Below are 8220 nucleotides of genomic sequence, written 5' to 3' on the forward strand. Positions count from 1 at the left end.
CACGCAAAACTTCCTATTTGACAGGTAGGATGAAAACCATTCTAGAGCAGTACCAGAGATCCCCACCCAGTGCCTCAGTCTGTCTAACATGATGTTGTGATCAATGGTGTCAAAAGCAGCGCTAAGGTCCAGGAGTACAAGGACTGAGCACATACCTTCATCAGCAGACATTAAAAGGTCATTGGTGACTTTAAGCAGGGCAGTCTCAGTGCTGTGGTACTTCCTAAAACCAGACTGAAACTTTTCAAATATTTTGTTATTTTCCAGCACAGTGAGCAGCTGTTTGGACACAATTCTTTCTAGAATCTTTGCAATAAATTGAAATTGGTCTAAAATTTTGTGGGAGGGAGGGATCTAAACCAGGTTTCTTTAAAAGTGGGTTCACGCAAGCCGTTTTAAAATAATCAGGGACACAACCAGTAGATAGGGAGCTGTTGAAAACAGAGATCAAATGGGGCCCAACAGAATCTATTACTTTTAGTAAAAATTTTGTAGGTATTATATCAAGTGGGCTGGAGGACACTCTCATTTGTGATATTGTTTTTAAAAGCTCAGACAAGTCGATGGGATAAAACTGGTTAAAACTCTGTTGTTGCTGGTGAGGAACCTCTGAGTAAGAGGCCACGGGGGTAATAGAGGCTCTGATTGACACCACCTTATTGGTAAAATAAGATAAAAACAATTCACAGTCATCATTACTTCCAGCTGAGGCACAAGGAGGGGTTGGGTTTACCAGCTGATCCACAGTCTTAAACAGAAACCTGGGATTGTGTTTATGTGTAGTAATGAGTTCAGAAAAATAGTGTGTTCTCGCATCCTTAACCATGTTATTGTAGTTAATTAATAAATCCTTCAGACTGAGGTAATGGACTTGGAGATTGGATTTTTTCCATCTGCGCTCTGCTTTCCTGCATTCCCTTTTTAGGCTGCGAATGCTGTCATTTATCCAGGGTTGCTTACTAGCTTTAGACGTAGGCCTAACCTTTAGAGGAGCAGTAATATTTAGTGACGACAAGCAGATATGATTGAAGTGATCAACCAGATTGTTGGTGTTGGAATCAGACAGGTGTTGGCTTTGGCTCTGAAAGACTGCGCAAAACTTTGAAACACTTTGTTCATTAAAGATGCGAGAACACACGGAGCTTGGTGAGGCGGCATGAGTAACAGGTGAATCGCAGCTAAAAACAATACATCTGTGGTCAGATATGGTCATGTCCACTAATTCCACAGAGGAAATGCTGACACCCAGGGTAAAAACCAAGTCCAGTGTATGACCACGGTTATGTGTTTGCCCTTTGACATGTTGTTTGAAGTTAAAAGAAGTGGCCAAATTTAAAAAGTCAGTTGCATTAACATTGTTGGGGTCATCAACATGAATATTAAAATCGCCACAAAGAACAATTCTGTCATAATTTAAAACCAGAGTAGATAAAAATTCAGGAAGTTCTGATAAAAATCCTCCAGGCGGTTTTGGGGGGCGATAAATTATAACAAATATGATAGGTTGCAGCCCTCCAACTTTAAGAGTGAGAACTTCAAAGGAGCTAAATTCATCACAGCGTACTTGATGACATTTAAAATTTTTCCTATACACGCTCACTAGCCCACCACCACGACCACTGACCCTCGGTTGACTAAAGCAATCATATTGAGGCGGACACAGTTCAGCTAGCTGGCTATAGTCATTCATTTGCAACCAGGATTCAGTTAAAAACATAAACTCTAGATTTGCAGACAAGATAAAATCATTTAAGATAAAAGTCTTACTTGAAAGTGATCTCACATTGAAGAGAGCCATTTTAAATGAGTTTGTTCTGGGTGCTGGAGTTGGTGCAGTTGTCCTAATCCTTAAGAGATTACTATGATTTCTGTGTGGGATGTGCACATTTCGGTTTACTGGTCTATGCGTGATGATGACAGGAATAGAAGTCTGTGGAACAGCGCTGGGAGCAGACGGCTTTACATGCCAGCAGGTGGAGACAGTTGTTAGTGGCAGTGAGGCAGAGATCTGTTCTGTGAGTGGTGGTGTGTCCAGGTGTGCTGCATGAATGATGAGTCATTCACGTAAGTCATGTGTGGACCGCACCACATGCTGTATGTGCGCAGCTAACATTTCTGAGCCCCGTTTGTTTGGGTGAAGTCCGTCTGTCTTAAAAAGAGACATTCTTTGCCAGAAAATATTAAAATTATCCACATAACACACACGGTGAGCCCTGCAGGCGGACTGGAGCCAGTCGTGGAGGCCAAGGAGTCTACTGAAGCGGCCAGCACCGCGACCGACTGTGGGAATGGGACCAGAGATAAAAACGGACTTTCCGCACTGCTTTAAAAAGTTAAGGAGACGGTTAAAATCTAATTTTGTTACATAACTGCTGTTAGCTAGTTAGCCATGCTGCTAATTTAGCGGTCCTACTAGCTGACTGAACGGAACCGGCTAAGTAGTCTCCCAGTGAGCACAGCCGGACCAGGACAGAACAACGCCTCAGACAACGATGGAAGCCAGTTTGCCGACGTGGACCAGGGTGATTTACACTCCGGGGCCAAAGACATGGCGGGTTCAGGAGAGGTGTCAAGGGGGAGCGAAGTGAGAGGGGAGGTCAGGCATCAGAGAGGCAGCCATCTCAGAGAATTACGGGTTTATTTCCACCAAACCAGAGTCGGTGATTGTTGTAACAGTAGAAAGACTAACCACGGTGGTTTTGAAAAGGGGAACCTGAATTCAGAAGGTGTACATTTGTATAATTCCCTTATTGACATTTTGGAAGTTTATTTTGTTTATTTATTAGACCAAACAAATCTAAGAACTTGTGCCACATAGCAAACTTGCTGCTTGCACACGTCTCCCAGCTGAAAGTACAGGGCGAAGGCCTGAGCTGCACTATCTTACTATCGCCTCTTGAAGTACAAAGTGGTATAGGAGACAGGACGGGCCGGGGCTAGCAGGTTAGGATGCTAACTTCGGTAGATATCTCTTTAGGTCATAGGTCAGTCATCACTCCATCTCCTCTAGCTACCCCTCCACCCACTCAGTAATCAAACCTCACTTAAACTACCCCCGTATCCTTATATCTGGACTTGCTGAGGCGGCGTGTTTTCTTTAGGAAATGACTCATAAATTAGGGAAGCTCCCAGGCTGGCTGTGAAAGAGCCAGACAAGCATACACAAGGGTCCCTGATTAGTGTGGCTGGGAGAAAGGCCAGACAAGCCAAGGCTGCAGGACCCATTTAGGACCATCACAGACTTGAAAAAGGAAAGGAAAATGTATTGATCACATGGCACTGGCAGGGTCATTTTTAACAGCTGGGGAACAGGGATGCCTAAGCTGCCACTTAAGCAATGCTTAAAAATTTTCTTTGTTGAAAGGTGATTTTGGAAAAAAATATATAAATTTTGAATAAATAGTATGTATATTTAGAAGAAGTTTGATGATAATTTCACATAATATCCCAATAACCCTATGCTTTAACTCATTAAATCTTCTACAGTTGCACCAAATTTCATATATCCCTTTCCAGGTATTATGAATTGAAAACATTTAGCCTACAGTTTTTAACTGTTATTAAAAAGTTTAAAATCAAATTGGCTCATGTAACTTTTGACATGTCTTTATGTTTGATATTTAACCCTGATTAAACGGAAGAATAAGCAACAATGAAAAAGCTAGTTGCAACTCTTTTTTGGCTAGGTGGAGATGCAGTGTGAATACATACTGCTCTCAGACAAAGGACACTATCTGCAAGTACATTCCACTAACTGAGATATTATTGCCATGAGATTCTTTGTGCTCTGGAGGCATGGTGTGGCTTTAGACTGGACAGGAAGAAAAGGTTTTCCTGTCTATGTACAAGTGAGAGTCACCCCGCCCTTAACTGCAGTTATATCTCCCATCAGATGTACTGACAATGACAATTTAAAAGTACAGTCCAACTCCTCTACAATCGTCAAACACCGGAAAACATGCCTGTTGGGAAGACTCCGTGTCCAGGAGATGAATGCCAGAAACCTTTATATAAAGTTGTAAAAACAAAGTCTGCCGATGAGTTATACTAGCACTCAGGGTCTGGACTTATTTCAATGTTAAAAAAGGCAGTCCATTGAGGAAAACCAGGATGATATGCTGGTGCATATCTTAAGTGTTCACCCTAAACATATTTTATTGAGTGATGATAGCCTTAAATTCTGAGGAACAGACGTTTTGCATCAAAGACTGGCTACATTTCAAGGAATTTTCTGTTAGTAGATGATGTAAACATAAGGGCACGTTTTAAAAAATTAAGACTAGAAAGCTCCGTTTAAACCTGTGTTGTTGCTTTTACAAAATTACAAGCAAAAATAAATTAATATGCATGTGTGCAAAGATAACTGTTTCAAAAGATCACCACTTTGAATGGCACTTGTCTTTTTGATCCTACAGTCATATCTCCCCCACATTGACAATATCTGCACTTCATTGTAATTTACGTAATCTAAAATTGAATAATATAATCCTGCTCATTCTGCTCAAGCAGCATACCCGTCTCAAAAGCAATACTTCTGACAGACAAGCAAGAGAGAATGTGTGGAAGAAGAGGACATCTAGGCCAAAGAACAGGCTAATAAAAGGTTGTTCAATTATGTCTTTAAACGGAGACACGTAAAAGAGGAAATGACAGCCTGCAAAGAGGGACTCCACTAACTCCAGGCATCTCTTGATCTTATCAGCAGGTCTAAGCCACTTTACCTAGCTGGTGTCTTCAGTCAACAGACGGATGTTAACACAGACACACATTCACTTACACCTGGATGTTTGCTTTCCTCTCTTCAACACGAATACAGCTCGCAAGTTTTGAGGATTTTACAAATTATGCCAGTTAATTTAATATGAGTTATAAAGACTAATTAAAAGGTTTCATGGGGCTAAGGTCATACCATTTGCAATGGGGACTATAGCTGATAATGGACGAACTTGATGAAAGTATTTAAAATACAGGAGAAACCTTTAAAACAATCTCAAATCTATCATTTATATGGACCACTTCAGCCTATGCAGACAGTCTAAGTAAGTCAAAATTTACTCAGCACTCAACACCTAACAACTCTTCAATGCTCAATGAATGTCCTGCAATTTTCCATTAACATGTTTCCAAGAGACAAGGGGATTTCAGTTGTGAGAGGAATTTGGGTTTATGGGTACTCCCTAAGGATCGATAGGGGCATAACAGTTTATTTTAGCACATTCTCTAGGGAGTAACCTCTAACCCACTGCTCAGACAGACATAAATCCAATTTGAGTACATACTGAACTATCAAAAAACACATTTAGCACAAGGTACATAGGAGCCACACACCAGTGGGTCAATCAGCCCGACATGATGCCATCCATCTTTATGCCCTAACTCTACAGAGAATAAAAGCACACTCACTCAAACATTCCTGGCTGTTCAACAAGGCATTCAAAACGTCAAGTCAAGCATGTTTCTCACATTATTAAATGAAGTCTTTTTTTCCCAGGAATGCCCTTCAGTGCAGACAGCAATAAAGAAAGATGCAGAAAAGTCTGAACCTTACAACACAGAACCATATTCAGTCTAACTCAAATGAGTATTTCAGAATGGCCAGGTGACGTCTAGCTTTTGGGACAAATTCCCTCAAAGCAGACAACAGCAAGCTCTGTTGGTGCAGTGGCGGGGATATGAGTCTGAATGGCCCTGTGCCTCATTCCCGACAGGACAAAACACGGGGGAAGAGAACAGTAAAGCCCCGAGGAGAGTCCTGCAGAGCAGCTGTCTCTCACCTACCTTAACTGTCCCAGTCTGGTCAGGTCTTCCCTCAGCTTCCAAAAACAAAACCCTGAGACAACAAAACGGTAAATTAGCATTTTATAGTCTTAGGTTGTAAGGAAGGTGCAACAGAGAACAAGGTAGGAGGTGGAGAAGATGGTGGGAGAGAGGAAGTGAGGGCTTGACACGAGATACAGCAATGACTGTTGTAAAAGTGTAGCTGAGTGTAATGAACGTAAATTGATACTAAAAAAGGAGTCATTATTCACAAAGGAAAACGCTGCTGATCATCTAACATCTATCCATCATCTGTAAAGTAGGCTAAAAACTACAGCTGGAAAGACTGAAGCTGATTTACAGACTGCCAAGGAAACAATTCCTGAGACATTAGAAAATGCCACGCTGGACCCAGCACCTGCTGAGTGAGGTCACCAGTATTAAAAAGACACATTTCATCCAAAGTGAAGAGTCCATCAAAATACTGGCAGTAAAGTGGTAAACAAAATATTCAGCAAAATAATGGATAAATGCCCTCATGGAACAGAAAGTTTAAAAAAGCATTTAAAAAAAGATTTGAGATGCAACTGTCCTGAAAGGTAATTACAACCAGGTATGGCTAATAACAATTTAATGACATACCTGATTACATTCTGAATCTAAAAGACACCAACCTGGTGCCTTACCAGAGCTGTAAAGATATGATTGCATTACACCCACTAGTCCCAACCAAATCTAAGCAAACCACCTCACAGTAGTATATACAATGTACTCCCGCTGAGATGGACTGGCCGCCAAAATATCTTGAGAGCTGTGGGAAAGAAAACTGAGTTGAGCTGGGGAGGAAAGCCTCCCCATGTCCAGATTTCCCTGGAATATCCAACAAAGATGAGCAGAGCATGCTGATATACAGTGGCCCCACAGTATGGCACGGTGTACCCTGCCAGATGTACTTTTGCATGAAAACCCTGAGGAACTGGCTTAAGAAATGAATATCTAGGGGAAACGTTACAGCTATTGTCACCCTAATAAAACCAGATTAGTCTTTGTATTATTACCTCTTGAAGAATGAACAAAAGACAATAGCATGAAATAGACATGAAATTATCCATAAAATACAACCAAATAAGAATAATGACTTAATGATTAACAACACTGCCTGGCCTTCACATCAGAATATCACCTACCACCAAAACTTTATTTTCCCCCCATATCCATCCATTATTTGCGGCGCAACTACAAGAGTAGAAACAACAGCGGTTATTTATTTTTGTGTGATAGGCAGTGCTTGAGTGGGAAAAAAAACAGGTGCCAGTAGCAACAATATGCTAGAGGTCTCTCAATCAGCGACAGTAGGTTTATTTTAACAGAAAAAATGCACATAACTATTGACGCAGCATAGATAAAATAGAGTGATTCAGTGCATAGCCTTGTCAACACAAGGGAAAAAATGTTTCTTCAGGTGTTTCAAACTTGTCATTTAATAAGAGAAGTGTTTCTGCCGTCCCATGGTAATAAAACCATAAATATATTCCATTCAAAATATTTTGAAAGGTTACTATTGGCTCGCAAAAGCCAAATATGAAGTCACTAATTTTATTCGAGGGCTTGTTCACAGTCAACAGAAAATGGTTGTTACTAGATACTTTATCAATACACATTTTATACTTTGTACAGAACTAATCAAATATCATAAAAAGGGACAATATATCTAGTGAAACTAAAACCAACAAAGACAGCAGTTAAACTGGGACCTGACTTCCTTTTCCACTGCTACCACCTGTGCATACAGCTTAAAATGTTGTACTCAACAGCACACGGACAGAGCAAACTCTCAGCCGATCTGAGGAGGTGGGTGTTTGTATAAATCTAGGAGGACAAGTCCCTGTTGATCCCACCACACCCACTGGTTTCCTCTCTGAAGGGCCTGGAAGGTAAATAACAGCAGGACAGAGATCATTCTGAGCGCTCCTTGACCACAAATGCAAGCACACACATGCACAGGCAAGCATGCACACACATTATCAACCTCGCAAGTTGTACCCATCCTCTGACATTCTCATCACCTTCCCCCGCACAGTCTGACTTCCTCCATTTCACAAGCCTTGTAAACAGACACACCAAACGCTAACATTGCATAACCCAATCGGTGACCCTAGCCAAATGTCACCTCTACACACACACACACACACACACACACACACACTTCTCCCTCCCTTGTGGACGTAAGCTCTCCCCAAGCTCTGTTTCAAGCATCCGCAAATTTGCTTATCATTCGATATATCTGTCACAGATTCTCCCCCCCCCCCCACTCCTCACCCACATTCCCTTCTTCTCCTTCACTTTCTGGGCCAACAGGTCCTTCCATCTGTTAGCCAGCTGGTGGAAGAGTAGGATGGGGATAAGGGGAGGGGTTGGAGTAGGAACGGAGGAACTCTCAACCGTCTAACTTTCTCCCACTGT

General features: G+C 41.6%; 1 protein-coding gene across 1 annotated transcript in view; it reads right to left on the bottom strand.

The window, feature by feature from the left end:
- The window catches only part of sulf1 (sulfatase 1), a 68928-nt gene extending 63101 nt beyond the window's left edge, over positions 1-5827 (bottom strand). The window contains exon 1 of the mRNA XM_038727575.1: positions 5779-5827. The gene's annotated coding sequence lies outside the window, so the exon portion shown is untranslated. The remainder of the gene's footprint in view (positions 1-5778) is intronic.
- Positions 5828-8220: the final 2393 nt, after the last annotated feature.

Source organism: Micropterus salmoides, unplaced genomic scaffold, assembly GCF_014851395.1.
Source record: "Micropterus salmoides isolate LMB-PRFRI ecotype aquatic unplaced genomic scaffold, ASM1485139v1 Ms_hic_scaffold_1, whole genome shotgun sequence".
NCBI classification, from domain to species: domain Eukaryota; kingdom Metazoa; phylum Chordata; class Actinopteri; order Centrarchiformes; family Centrarchidae; genus Micropterus; species Micropterus salmoides.